The 15,342-nt window shown below is 41.3% G+C and overlaps 1 pseudogene; it reads right to left on the bottom strand.

The window, feature by feature from the left end:
• Positions 1–6,649: 6,649 nt before the first annotated feature.
• LOC141584189 (protein fem-1 homolog A-like) lies at positions 6,650–8,128 on the bottom strand (annotated as a pseudogene).
• Between the last annotated feature and the right edge of the window lie 7,214 nt (positions 8,129–15,342).

The following is a 15,342-nucleotide window of genomic DNA, read 5'->3' as shown; positions in this document are numbered from 1 at the left end:
TTAAACTTCAACTTTCAGATTTGCATCCAGGTGAAAATGTGACAAATTCACATTCACAGGTATCAGGTATTCGTCCCATTCTGAGACATGTTACTTAAGCAACATCTCAGTTCTAAGGCCTCCTCTCCTGCTTCTGGAGTAGCATTGCCTGAAGATTGTTTTCCTCAGTAATAAGGGAGTAACCTCCGGGATTAGCGGCAAGATCCACTCTTTCTTGAACCTGCCGGGTTTTAGTGTGGGCAGGTTAGCCACGGTAAGTGTTCTCCCTCAGCAAGTGAAGACATTCCTTTTTAAGAAATTGCATTAGGGAGCACAGGTTTGTGGATGACCTTCCAAATCAATAGCAAAGTGAAAATTAAATATTTCTTTCTAAGAGAATTATTTAAGTGTCAAAGACTAAGGAAATTCTTTGGAAAAAGTGAAACAGCATGCAAAAAGCATCCTGTTTACGGTTTTGCCACTAAAGTTAACCATAAATTAGACTGGAGGTTTTATCCAATTATGTTTGAAAAATTACTTGATTTGGTCTTTGTTCAGTTGAAGGAGTTGTGCTCAGTTGCAATGATCATCTAACCTTTGTTATAGCTAATATAAAATTAAACTAATTTTAATTAGTCTTTGTTTAAGATGACATTTCAAACAACATTTTTATCATTCTTCTATGAAAAAGTTCTCTCTCTTTAAACCTTATTTTTCATAAATATTTATAATCATTTATGTGCTATATGCATATTTTGGGATTTTTTTTTTGTGCTTCAAACTTTTTAAATCAGCTAATAAATGCATGGGGTCCAATATTTAAAATGCTACGTAGTGAAACTGTTTCCTGATACTCCCCATTTATTCATTATCCCTCAAAATGACCCCTGTTACCAATTCCTTGAGGATTCTTCCAGAGATATTCTATATGTATATGTATGTATTTCACCTATATATAAATTTAATACTGCATATGCATTATTTTGCACTTCTTTTTTTGTTTTTTTTTGCTTGAGAATATTAAGAAGATCGACTTCAGTCTTTTTTCAGGACTCAGATAATAAAGACTTTTTGTATTACTAGTCAATTTTGTGCAACAATTGTCAATCAGATTTATAAGCATAAATTTTCCCTTTTTTCCAGGAAGTCATTAACACCTCTCACTTCAAAATGCATGACATCATAGCTGCCATCCAAGGACTTCTAGAAGACCTAATTACTACAAAATATCAGTAAATTCAGATTGACTTCAAACCCTGTCTCTCTCAAAAAAGAAATAATTTCATTTTTCAAGCACTGTTATTGGATATAGCAAAAATTTTGTTTTGTTTTGTCTTGAGACAGATCTTTCTCACTCTTGCCCAGGCTGGAGTGCAGTCCCGTGATCTTGGCTCACTGCAACCTCGCCTCCCAGGTTCAAGAAATTCTCTTGCCTCAGCCTCCTCAGTAGCTGGGATTACAGGCACATGCCACCATATGAGGCTAATTTCCACATTTTTGTAGAAATAGGGTTTTGCCATGTTGGCCAGGCTGGTCTCGAACTCCTGACCTCAAGTGATCCACCCACCTGGGGCTCCAAAAGTGCTGGGTTTACTGGTATGAGCCACTGTGCCCAGCCTACAGGTTATACCTCCTTAATGTTACAGATTAATGAAGATTAAGTAAATAAACCTCAGCAATGACTACTACATATTTTTAAACAGATCTACCAACTTTTACTAGCATGACACTGATTTATAAGCTACTAATAAAGCCAGCTAATGAAAATGGGAGAGAAAATGATCATTACTTGGAGAACATGAGTTCCTACACTGAAATCCTTGGAGGGGAAAGAGTTCTCTCAGAGGTAACAACGTTTCTGAACAATAGTGTTACAGGCTGCTGATTCATTCCTTCAAGACAGACAACGTTCCTTCAGGGTCGGGTGAGTTTGTAAGTTGCAAATCTTGGTACAGACAGCATCTGTGATTTCCATCATGTGGAGAAGGGTGATATCAAGGGAGAAAAAAGTCAGCATTTTGTGAGAGGCTCTGGTGGTGGGAGACTAACCTGATGATTTCACATCCCAGGTTCTAAAAGGCCTGGGCCCAGCAGCGTCCTGGCTTCCTTTGTTCTTTGGCTCTACTCTGAGATACTGTAATGTCCCTTCCTCTAAACTCCACTTTTTGTTTGAGTCAGTCCAGTAAGGGGCTTCTTTCATTTCAGTCAAAATCAGCTTATTAAAGTCATCAATTTATTCTTACTGAATCTATAAAGGAAAAGCCTCTAACTTCCTCTCTTGCCCCCATACTCTCCTTGCAGAAACATTAATGCTTTGCACAAGGACCAATAGGGCTCTTCTTATAATAAACTCAATAAAAACTATGTATTTTCCTAAGTTTTCTGGAATGATGTATTTAAATGTTATATAAAGTGACATTGATTTGCGGTGATAAATGTAATCAACACAGCTGGGGGACAACACTCTGGTGTTAAACCAAGCGATCTGATTTAAAAAACACTGATCTCTAACAAGGCAGATAATCCCATTAAAAACAGGCAAGGGATATGAATAGACATTTCTCAAAAGAAGACATACAAGGCCAGAAACGGTGGTGGCTTATGCCTGTAATTCCAGAACTTTTGGAATCTGAGGCAGAAGGATGGCTTAAGCCCAGGAGTTCAAGACCAGCCTGGGCAAATAGACGGACCCTGTCTCTACCAAAAGTTAAACAAAAAAGTTAGCTGTGTGTAATGGTGAATGCCTGTAGTTCCAGCTACTTGGGAGGCTGAGGCAGGAGGACTGCTTGAGCCTCAGAGGTTGAGGCTGCAGTGGGCCATGATGGTGCCACTGTACTCCAGCCTGAGCAACAGAGTGAGATCCTGTCACACACAATAAATAAATAAATAAATAAAGAGAGAGCAGACATGACAAATGACCAAGAGGTACATGAAAAAATGCTCAGCATCACTAATCATCAGGGAAATGCAAATTAAAATTACAATGAGATATTGTCTCACCCCAGTTAGAATGCCTATTATTAAAAAGACAAAAAATAAAATGCAGGCAATATGCAGAGAAAAGAGAACTCTTCTACATTGTTGGCACAAAAGTAAATTAGTGTAATCGTTATGAATAACTGTATAGAGATTTCTCAAAAATCTAAACATAGAACTACCATACTAGTCAGCAATCTCATTACTAGGTATCTAGCAGAAAGAAATCAGTATATCAAAGGGATGGCTGCAGTTGCACATTTACTGTAGACCTATTTAAAATAGTAAAAACATGAAATCAACCTGAATGTCCATCAATGAATGAATGGGTAAAGAAAATGTGAAAATGTGGTACATGTACACAATGAAATATTGTTTGACCATAAAAAGAATGAAATCAAGGCTGGGTGTGGTGGCTTATGCCTGTAATCCCAGCACTTTGGGAGGCCAAGGTGGGTGGATTATGAGGTCAGGAGTGCAAGAGCAGCCTGGCCAACATGGTGAAACCCCATCTTTACTTAAAAAAAAAATACAAAAAATTAGCCAGTGTGGTGGTGGGTCGCTATAATTCCAGCTACTCAGGAGGTTTAGGAAGGAGAATTGCTTGAATGTGGGAGGCAGAGGTTGCAGTGAGCCGAGATCATGCCGCTGTACTCCAGCCTGGGTGATAGAGCAAAACTCCATCTTGGAGAAATAAAAAAGAGTGAAATCATGTCATCTGCAGCAACATGAATGCAAATGAAGGTGGTTATGTTAAGAAAAATAAGCCAGACACAGAAAGACGACTGCACATTCTTATTCGTATGAGAGAGCTAAAAAACTTGATCTAATGGACACAGAGACTAGAGTAGTAGATATGAGAGACTGGGAAGGGCAGATGAAGGGGAGGAGAACTTGGTTATGGGTGTAAATATACAGTTAGAATAAGTTCTAACATTTGATAGCAGACGAGGGTGACTATAGTTGGCAGCAATATTAAGTATATTTCAACATACCTAGAAGAGAGTACTTGAAAGGATGCTAATACATGTAATAAATAAATGCTCCAAGTGATGGATACCCCAAATATCCTGGCTTGATCATTACACATTCTAAGCACGTAACAGACACTTGGGCTCCATAAATATGTAAAATATTATGTATTAATAAAAGAAAATCACTGATCTCTGTAGTGATTATAAATGACTGGTAGTCTTATCTTCATCAGCATTGTTCTGAAAATTTTGAGACTCCTTCTTTCTAGTCCTTATTTTCTTATTGGCAATCAAACCCTTCCCTCCTCCTGGAACCTCCCCTCATTCCCCACTCAAAGTGCACACTGGTGACATTCAAAGAATTTCCACCTTGGACTGCTTCTTGATACTGTATCTAAATATATCTGCAGGTGTGAACAAAGCCTGTTAAAGTTCATAGGCCCAGAAAACATGTTAGCATCTCTTTGAATTATGAGAAAGAAGTACCAAAGAGACTGAATTTATAACAATTTTGAGAATGGAAAGCTGGAAAACCATATGTTTTATATGGATTTCTGAAATTTAGAAAAAGCATCTGGACTCTTTTTAGTAAATAATAGAAAAAAAAATCAGTATTTTCTCCTATAGGGAGATTTTTACTGTAAAGTTTTAGACATACACATAATAGAGCATACAAACAACCCAATGCATCTGTAAGTCAACCTCAATCATTATAAACATGTGGTCTCAAGGTTATTTTGAAGCAATCCCAGCCACTGTATCATTTCTTTTTTTTTTTTTTCTCTTCAAATACCTTATTTGAAATGACTTGAACACCAGCGCTGAGACTCATGATTTAAACTGCCTAATTTCTTTGCTCTGTGTTTTGGAAGGGGCAGGGATGGCATTTCCCACCTTGGCTGATATAAGTTAAAACTTTGTCTTGTAAATAAATACATAATTTTCTAACACACACTGCAAATCCAAATGAGACCTAGTTTTCATCGAGAGACCAGGCGTTTCTGGGCACCCATTGTCACTGCTATTCCTGAGGGCTGGGCTGTGGCTGCCACCAGGAGGATGCAGCCAGAATGGCTTCCCTTCTGAGATTCACTGCTTGTCAGACAGGCGAAGAATCCGCTCCTGCCTGCCAGGGCTAATGGAGTCTGACTCTTGAGAACAATCTTGCTGGGGCAGGTCTTCTAGCAGTACCGGCACTTTACTGTGGATGACTGGGAACTGAGACTTTGTACTAACCTTACGTGGCAAGTTGGTTTTGACACTCACCATCTTGGTGGATTTGTGGCATTAATACTGCAGTAGGGGCTTTCTCAGGAAGACCTGGATTTCTGTCCTCGGAACAGCTGAAAAAATGGCTTGGGCCACCTATGGATATGTCCACGAGGAAAACAGAGAATGTGGGAGGTTTGTAAGGCTGAGTGGCCTTTAGTTTTAACTTGAAAACTGGCAACCAAGACCCACACCAACTGTGCTAGTTCTTGCTAGGTGGAGAAGAACCAGGTGCCAAAGGCTTTGATGTCACTCCTTTGGTACTTGACCTGATTTCCTGTTTGGAAAAACAGTTCTCTTTCTAATGAGAATGAAAAATTGGGAGGCCTGTTGTACTAGTCTGTTCTCATGCTGTTAATAAAGACATATCCAAGACTGACTGGGTAATTTATAAAGAAAAAGAAGTTTAGCTCTACACGGCTGGGGAGACCTCTCAATCATGGTTGAACGCAAAGGAGGAGCAAAGGCTCATCTTACATGGTGGCAGGCAAGAGAGCATGTGCAGGGGAACTGCCCTTTATAAACCGTCAGATCTCCTGAGACTTACTCACTTTCACAACAACAGCATGGGAAAACTGTCCCTGTGATTCAATTACCTCCCACCAGGCCCCTCCCATGACATGTGGGGATTAGGGAAGCTACAATTCAAGATGAGATTTGGGTGAGGACACAGCCAAACCATATCACCTGTAAAAGGCAGTAGAGTTTTACAAAAATATACAGTGACCCACATTTCAGGGACCAACACCATGGACTTTTATCTTGCTCACCAAATTCTTCTTAAGATAGAGCTCACTCCCTGTGGCCTTAGCATCTTAGGCACCACAGAATCTTCACTGCTTGAAATTCACTTATGAAGTCCAACAAACAACGTTCTTTAAACAAAGAGGCATTTGTTCAACTTGAAGTATAAAAAACAAACAAAAATCCACCACCAACCAAAAAAAAGGCAGTAAAATCTCAGAACTCCTGTGCAATGCTTCTAATCAGCCTATTTATTAAATAAACAGAACACCAAACCAACCAAAAGCTATTCAAGGGGCAGGCTGCCCTGGGCAGAGCCCGCCTGCCTGATTATGACTTCCTCAGCCCCAGAGCACGGTGTCATCATGCTGGAAGAAATGAGAAGTGGTTTTGCTCCTTGACTTTCAAACCCTAACCTTGGGAGCCCCTAATCCTAACGCCATATTTGGTAGCTGGAGTTATCCAGCTACATCAAGGGGCAAGTGAACACAAACCCATTCTCAACTTTTTCCTGTGTTTCTAGCAGAGAAGGAAGGTAATGGCTTCAGTCCCTTAGCCTCTAGGTAACAAGGCAAAGGCCTCCATAACCCAGGAAGACAGGATGTGACGTTCTTGCTTCTTTCCCCGACTCAATATGAGTGAGCAGGCTCCTAGAGAAAGACAATCCTCCTAGCACATGACCCTGAAGGCTTCTAGCACCAAAGGCTCTAACTCCTCTTTCCCTCTGCCTGCAGGTAAAGGGGACAGGAGGCAGAAGATCCCTTTTCCTGATTTGTGCCTGAAGGAGGCAAGAACAGGCATCTGCTGCATGCCCTGCATGCCCTCATGATTTCTCCCCTCAGTAGGAGAAGGGAAAGGCGAGGGTGCAGACACTCTGGAACTGCAAGGCATTGCAGGGTCATGTAGATGAAGGGTTCCGTGGTGCCCCTGGCCAGCAGCTTCTCCTCCAGCAGCTCATAGGCAATCTTTTTGAAGGTATTGGTGGCATCCGTGTGGGCCCTGCTTCTTGGATCAGGGGTTTCATGATTGCTGGGCGGTTTTTCCTGGCTGCCATGTGCAACATGGCATTGTTGTCAAAATCCCTGCTGTCTGGGTCGGCCTGCACTTGAGCAGCACTTAGACCACTTGCAGGGAGGCGAATCTGCCCACATTTGTGGTCCTTATTTGCGGTGTCCTTACCCACAGCCACGTGCAGAGGGGTGAAGCTGTTCTTGTTCCTGGGCGCACACTTGAGCAGACGGTAGATGGTCTGGTGCTTCAGGTGCTCCTGGCTAGGGGTGTATTCCACTTTCTCCAACAGAGCAGGTGGAGGATGATGTCCGGCGCCTTGGTGAACTGGGCCGCGTCTTTAGGTTCCGGCAGCTGCAGCTCCTTGGGTCCGGGAAAGGTTCCATTTGCCAGCCCCCTTTCATGAGAACCCCCATGAAGTCTGCAAAGGCGATTTGTGTTCCCAAGCTGCCATTGGCCACCAGATCCTGCAGCACGTAAGGGAAGAGTTCTGCGGAAAGAAAGTTGCAGGCGGTCATGGGGCTCAGAGGCTGGCTCCAGGTTGCCCTGTTGCACGTCCAGGGTGCACTTCCTCAGGCAGACGAGGAGCTCTAAATTGCCACAGTCCTCCTAAACCGTGCCCCAGTAACGGATGTAATAGGAAGTGTTGGAGTCAGAGGGGCAGAGGATTCACTCCCAGATCAACAGGGCCTACATTTGCATGTCATGCAGGTGGCTTATCAGCGCTTTCAGCTCCGCGGTGGTCTTGACCTCCCTGGAATAGCCATAGGTCAGGATCAGCTTCTGGGGTTTTGGTTTGGGCAGGTACTCGCCCCCCCACTGTTGACCAAGCTCCGTGACTCATCTCCAGTGTTTAAGGATCCCAAGCAGATCTCGCTTCTTTTCCACATACGTGGCTCCCAGAAATTCCAGTGTTTCCACGGCAGCTTACTGGCTGGTGGGAGAGCAGTTCCTAAGACTCCCGGTTCAGTGGTTCCTGCGGAGGAGCTGCAGCATGGAGCCCCTGAGGCTGCGCTTACCCCTGGTTAGTAGTGGAGGCCCTTCTTGCGGTACTCTGCCTGGGCCTCTCCCCCGGCGTCCTGCTCCTGGCTGGGCTGCTCCTGGATGAGGAGCTCCATGATGCTGGTGTGGCCCGTCACGCTGGCACCAGCAGCGCGGTCCTGCGTTAGCCATCCCATGCGGGTCTGGCACTCCAGCGGCAGGCTCTCCAGGCTGCCAGATGCCGCTCAGTCTTGGAAGGCCGTCTTGCCATTGGCACTGTGCGGTTCACCTGGGCGTCCTGCTCCAGGAGGTAGCTGGTGCTGTCTCGGTGACATTTGTAGCACGAATCACGACACACACGTGGCTGTGCCGGAGGCCATCTCCGGGTCGGTCTGGTTCTTGCCAATGGCCGTGGAAGAAGGCGACGCGCAGGGTCGTGGAGTTGGTGCGCCTGGTGCGGTTCGCCGAGGCCCTGTGGCGCAGCAGGCTCGGCACCACGTCCAGGTGGCCGGCTGCAGAGGCGGCCCACAGCGGCGGCGCGCCCTGGATCATCTCGCCGTCGAAGTGCCCCGAGCCGCCAGCCTCCACCCTCGCGCCGCCCCAGTCCACCAGGTACCCCACCACGTCCAGGTGGCTGAAGCAGGCTGGGGGAGCACTCTACTTTCTCCAACAAGTAGAGCAGGTGGATGCGCAGCGGCGTCCCCCGCACCGGCCACCACGCCTGTCAGCTCGTCCAGCCTCTCCCGGGCTGCGGCCTGTGAAAAGCTTCTGGAGCAGCTGCAGCTTGCAGTCACGGACGGCCTGGTACACCGTGGGGCGGAGGTCCGTGGTCTGGGCGCCCAGGGATGAGGAGACAGAGGATTTAAGCCTGGACGAGCCGGCGGGGGGCAACCATCACCGTCTCCCCCGCCGCCATCTGAGGGGGTCCCCGAACCATTTCATCTATACATATGCGCTATATATATCTCTTAGAGAACCAAATCCTTTAAAAATAACCAAAATATCATTATCACATCTAAAAATACAGTTTCTTAATAATGGCAAACAACCAGTATTCACATTTCCTAAATTGTCTTACGCATGGTTTTTCTAGTGTGTACGTTAGAATTGAAATCCAAATAAGAAAGAAACATTGCTGTTGGCTGATGTGTCCATACATTTTTCCTTTCACTTCTTTCCCTTCAGAGTCTTTTGCAGAAGAAACTGGGTTGAAGAAATCTCAGTGTCAGGATCTTGCTCAGTGCCTCAATTATAAAGATTACTGATAAAAAGACGTCAATGTCAGTTGGATTTCAGTGGGTGCCTTCTCATCAAACTTTGCTTTGAGGACGTGAGGTGAGGAAGAAAGCCCCTTCATAGAGACCTTCTGTCTTTGGTCAGAACTGGCCTGCATTGTGGAAAGAAGCGAAAAAGTGATTTCAAGAGCTTTTGAGTATTAATCCCAATGTTCACTTACAAAATCTATGACTTATCTAGGAATTACCTTTAAGTGCATCATACTTATACTGTATAAGTAAAGTATATCAAAGAACCATAAAAAAATTGGAGGTAAATCATGTTCGTGGATGGGATAATTTAATATTTTAAATATCTAAGACAGTCTAAGACAGTTGCAGTTGAATTAAAATCCCAGTAAACTTTTTTTGTGTTTGCATCTTCACTGGCTGATTTCCAGATGAATATAGATGAATACATGTGTATGAATAGCTAAGCTAATTGAGAAAGTAAGGAGTAATAAGAAGACAATAATTATCTGAGTTTAAGTTATTATTCAAAGCAATAGAAATCAAAAAAATAGCCATAAATATACTTCATATTTGATATTTGGAAAATGAGTGAGTTACTTAATAAATAGTGATGGGATACTTGGACAGAATGTCCAATGGAATAGGAGGAAAAATTAAGTTAGATAAGCAGGTAAATTTAAAAAATTAAATTTGAAAGGTAAAACTGTAAAGCCAATAGAAGACAATGCAGACATTATTCTTTGTGATTGGGGATGTAGAAAGATTCTAAAATAAATCTATCAGATAGAGTGACCTTGGACCATAAATAAATAAATAAGTTCTTCAAGTATAAACTACAAAGAGAAAAATTTATATATTTCTTTACATCAGAATGAACTACCTGGCTACTCTCAGCTTCTAGAATGTGGAAAGGTGGCATTTTAGCTTCTCATTTAGTGTTTAATAAAGGATAATAAAGAATAACACAAACAAAATTTAGGAATGGGGCTTCACTTGGAGAAAATGAAAAAAAAGAATAGGTGACAGTTTGAGAGAAGATCCATAGCATATTTATCATCAACAAAGAATTAATATTTAGAATAACAAAATAAATGTTTGTAAATAAACAAGAAAAAAATATAAAATATCAAGGATTATGATTAAGACCTATCCTAATGACTAAAAAATGACATGCAAGAATGAATTGTTTAGCTTCATTCTAATCAATAAAATATAACTTAAAAGTCTAAGACACTGCTTACCAAACCACAAAAAATTAGAATATTTGCTATCAAATGCTGGTGGAACTGTGGGGAGATGGAAAATCCTGTGTACTGCTGGGAGAAATGGACTGGTATGGTCACCTTAGAAAGCAATAAAGCAGTACTTAGTGGAATTGATTCATTACTCTGTAGGCTCTAAACACTACGGAAATTCTCACAAGCGTGTACCAGAGATATTTACGAAGATGTTTTTCACAGCATTATTTGTGGTAACAAAGAACCAGGGGATAATTAGGCTAAATTTAGATTATACAGCAGTCACAAGAAATGAACAAAGTAGATATCTAGCCACAAGGATAGATCTCAAAAACATAATTTTTGTAGTCTAGCACTATTTATGTACATTACACTATTTATGTAAACACAAATAGTAATGTTGATATTTTAAAGACATTCACACACATCCATGGATAAATAAAAATATTGAAGTTGGGTTGAAGGTACTATTAAATACTTGAAGTTGGGAGCCTGTGGAGGGGAAGAGAAATCAATTTCTCTTCCACCAAATCCACCAGCTTTTCTTGAGAAATAGGAAGATTTGACCACCTATGGTCTGGTATGGTGGAAGCCAGGAGGTGAGACAGATGTGGAACAATGGCTTTGCAGCTCCCCTCTCCTTCGTCTATCACCAGTCAAACGAAGACATTTTTATTGGTCTCTGGTTTCCATCAGCATTTGTATTAAGACCTCTGCTCTACAGAGGTGTGAAAACTTTGTTCCAGAGTAGGTGGAACTTTGTCTCAGGAGGAGGTGACATCATGGGCATGAACCAGTTTTGTATGCCTATTGGGGTGGATTTGTTTATCCTAAAAGCTGTTGCTGTGCTGTTAAGTTTCCTGGGCTGAGAACCCCAAAGACAGAGCCACTCAGAAATTTTATAGCATTGAAGTCAATATTCACCCTAGGCAGGACTCCCCCTGGAGATCCAAATAGATGATGGGAAATAATTCTAAACAAAGTCCACAGGAAACTTTTATAAGAGTGTAATATCTTCTTCCATCAAGAATAATTCAGTTAAAAGAGCAGAGCTCACTTCTTTTCGCCTTTGATTGTTCTACTGTTTGGAAATGATCAAACTTTCAGTCTCTGATTAAAGTTTTCCATTTACCCCACTGAAAATGTGCCAATAAATTCTGACTCCTGAAGACCTTGTCAGAAAGTAGCTTTCCCAAGTATGACCTTGCTTGATTAAATGGTAAGGATGTTCTATTTTAGAATAGCTAATAACTCAAGACTGCATTCAAAAATAGACTCTTTGGGACGGAGTAAGAGACACAAACTCAAAACAGATTTAAAAAAGGTATTTTCTTTTTGAAAGAAAAGGGTTTGTCTGTAAACCATAGATAAAATAAGTTTAGTTACTACATTCATCAATGATATGTAATAGGTGGAAAAAAATTAAGAGAACTTCAATAAAAGTTCTTACTTAGGACAAAGAGACAGTCAAAGCAAACACAGGACCTTCCATACATTGGTCATCTGTAGAGAATATGTATTACATTCCATAGGGCAGTATTAGGAATGAACAGTGAATATAATGGACTTCACCTTATTGAATAGCTTCTTTGTTAACGGAGACTGAGAGCCAAGGACCATTTTGTGTTAATAATTTTTTTTTTAAATTCTGTACTTGATAATGTAAAAAAAAATCAACAAAACGGGCCTGCATTTGGCTATGTGCAACTCTGTTTAATTATGGACTTGTGCCATGTTAGGGGAACCATTTTCTGAATTTCAACCCACTTTGTTGCCATGCATGAGAGCAGTGACATCAATATGCACTGGAGGTCCACATGCTTTGCAATAAACACTCACCATCATGACAATCCTGGTGAATACCAGTTACTCCACGTAGATAGCTGAAGGACTGAATTTGAAAGTCTATTCTTACGTTACTAAAAATATATGGCTTCTAATATGAGGCAGTTTATTGCCAGTGGTGGTGGAGAATGATATAAAATGCAGACAAGGACCCAAATTTCAGGACTATGTACTATCATTTCCCAAAGTGAATCAGCGCTCGCTTGAAGAGAGCGACTACTTAACCTGGGCAGGAAAAGCAAGATAGATCTGGAACATCTTAGCTGAATGGGAGTGATGATGATACTTTCAGAAATTTCTGGGGTAGTGTTAAGAGGTAAAAAGAGGTCCTTATAAAACTGAACAAACGGTGACAAACGAAAGTCAACTATTACCACAATGTGAAACAGGCTGAGTTTAAACAGGAGCCTTGGTTTCATAAACACACACACACACACACACACACACACACACACACACGAACACAACAACAAAAAAACAGGTGTCTTGGAGTGAGCTAAGAGGCCATGAAAAGACAATTGTGTTAAACACTGCATGCATTTTCATTTGAAGAAAATATAATATATGGAATGAGCGATATTGTGAGAATTATACTAAAATCGCTATTGGGAAAAAGTTTTTGTACATTTGCTTAATAATTAACATCAGTAATTTCAGATACCCAGCTTTGGATCTGCCCCTTCCCACTCTCCTTATGAAAGTTTTCACTGGGGTAGCAGGTAACTCCGATCTGACAATTACAGCCTCCATGCTTGTGTTGGCCATAACCTGATAATTAGCAGCTTCCCCTACTGATTCTTCATTGACAAGGAAGACCGCCTTTGAGTTAACGAACTCAGAGAAATAACTACTCTCCTCTGATATAGCAGCAAAGGGACAAGGGCTACTATAAGAAGGGCTAAGCTCCTTTGGTCAAGCAGGGTTTTGCATAGCATGTCATAGCTATTCTGTCTGGTTACTGTCCTGAGGTACATCTCTTTTCCTCCATCTTTTCTCCAAGAATGATGCCTGTAGTATAGAGAGAGAGTGTGTGTGTGTGTGTGTGTGTGCAGAAAGCACAGACAAATCATACTGCATATGGTGCCAGCCACATTCATCCTAAGGTTGAGAATTCCAGATGAAGAAATTATCCTGCCACTGGACTAATGGTAGATAGTCGCTGCTACTTTCATTTTTGTCCACTAGACCCATTAAATATGACTTTTTCTGGCTATCATTTTTCTTGAGATCTAATGTCGAGGGCTTAATATAGGTAGAACATTCGAATAGATTGCCTTTAACATGACTGTTTAATTTAGGAGTCATCCTTAATAATTTGGAAAGAAATAGTGCACCCTCTAGTGAACGTTTTAAGGACTAGCATAGACCGCTTGCAAAACAGGTTGCAATGGGTCAGTTAATGCGGAGCAACATTACACATCCTTGGCACCCTGTACTCTGTAACTTACTGGTTGCTGTCTTTGTGGTAACATGAGGAGTCTGAAGGACTAACCACAGGACCGGAAGATGAAGGGAGTGTGTGTCTACAATGTGGTAGAATCCTTGCTGCTTCACTCTACTGCCTTTTGTTGAGCGTTGGGAAGAATGGGGTAAAGTTTTGCCGGGAATTTGGAAAGACATTCTCACAGAAAAGGAAATCAGAGCATCTGTGTATCATGACATGGAAATATAAAAACATAAAAAAATCGTGATTGTGAAATTAGAAAAATTCTTTTAATTTTCATTAGACCAAAGTCACTTGGCATATGGTGAAGTGGCCAAGTTGTAAAAAGCAAGAAAAAATTTTGTTCTTGAAATTTTATAATATTTGTCTTCACTGATCTTAGTCAATTAACTTCTGGAAGACTATGGAATAGCAATATTTCCATGGAATGAGATAGAAAGTATGATGAAGTGCCGGGCGCGGTGGCTCAAGCCTGTAATCCCAGCACTTTGGGAGGCCGAGGTGGGAGGATCACAAGGTCGAGAAATCGAGACCATTCTGGTCAACATGGTGAAACCCCGTCTCTACTAAAAATGCAAAAAATTAGCTGAGCATGGTGGCACGTGCCTGTAATCCCAGCTACTCAGGAGGCTGAGGCAGGAGAATTGTCTGAACCCAGGAGGCGGAGGTTGCGGTGAGCCGAGATCGTGCCATTGCACTCCAGCCTGGGTAACAAGAGCGAAACTCCGTCTCAAAAAAAAAAAAAAAAAAAAAAGAAAGTATGTTGAATAAAAGTGGCAGTATGGCTACATAATATCCTAAAAACCATTACTAGCAGGGATTATTCTTTTCTATTTTTAAATTTTTTTGAAGTAATGTTTCTTTTGACAGTGCACACATTATCAAATTTTTAAAAAATTCCGACAGATGTAATATATATGAACCACGTTAAAAAGTGTGCTCCAAAGGTGACAAAAACAGTATCAGTTGTTAGAAATAATAAACCGCATGTATATAATTTGAATTATTTGACTTGCAGTGTATGTTTATATATATTTTGAAACTAGAAAAGGCCGTTTTTCTTTGTTCTTGTGTGACATTCCTGATGGGCGTGCCAGTGGCTTGCTATTTCTGAAATCGTGAGATACATAGTTACTTGCTCCAAACATCCAGACAAAAGCCTACATCAATTTGGTTCATTAAGAAAGTTTCTGACTATATATACTTTGTAATTTATTTGGTTTTCTCTTAAAGAAAAATGTAAGATTAAACAAAACTCTATGCTACAAGGTTAAACTTGTAATTATATAGTATTTTTAAACAATCAAGTGCTTTATATGAATTAGGTATAATAACTTATAAAGAAACGTTAATTTGAGAGTGATTTCTGTGGCTTTGCCAGGAACGCACTCGGAAAGGGCACTAAAGAGGGAGTGTGCTCAGAAATCGAGTTAGCCAGAGATTCTTTTTACTCAAAGGTACATAGACGTTCACCAGTTGCCCCAGAGACATAGAAGTGAAAACCTCGTTAGACCATAGTAAAAGTTGGCTCAAATCTTCTCTATGGTGAGAGGGAGAAACACACATAGGGGTATAGATAGAAATGTTGACGAAGTTCCAAATGGAATTAAATAAACTGGCCCTATGAAACCAGAATC

The sequence above is a fragment of the Saimiri boliviensis genome, chromosome 4 (assembly GCF_048565385.1).
Source record: "Saimiri boliviensis isolate mSaiBol1 chromosome 4, mSaiBol1.pri, whole genome shotgun sequence".
In the NCBI taxonomy this organism is placed as follows: domain Eukaryota; kingdom Metazoa; phylum Chordata; class Mammalia; order Primates; family Cebidae; genus Saimiri; species Saimiri boliviensis.
This window is presented reverse-complemented; position numbering and strand designations above follow the sequence as displayed.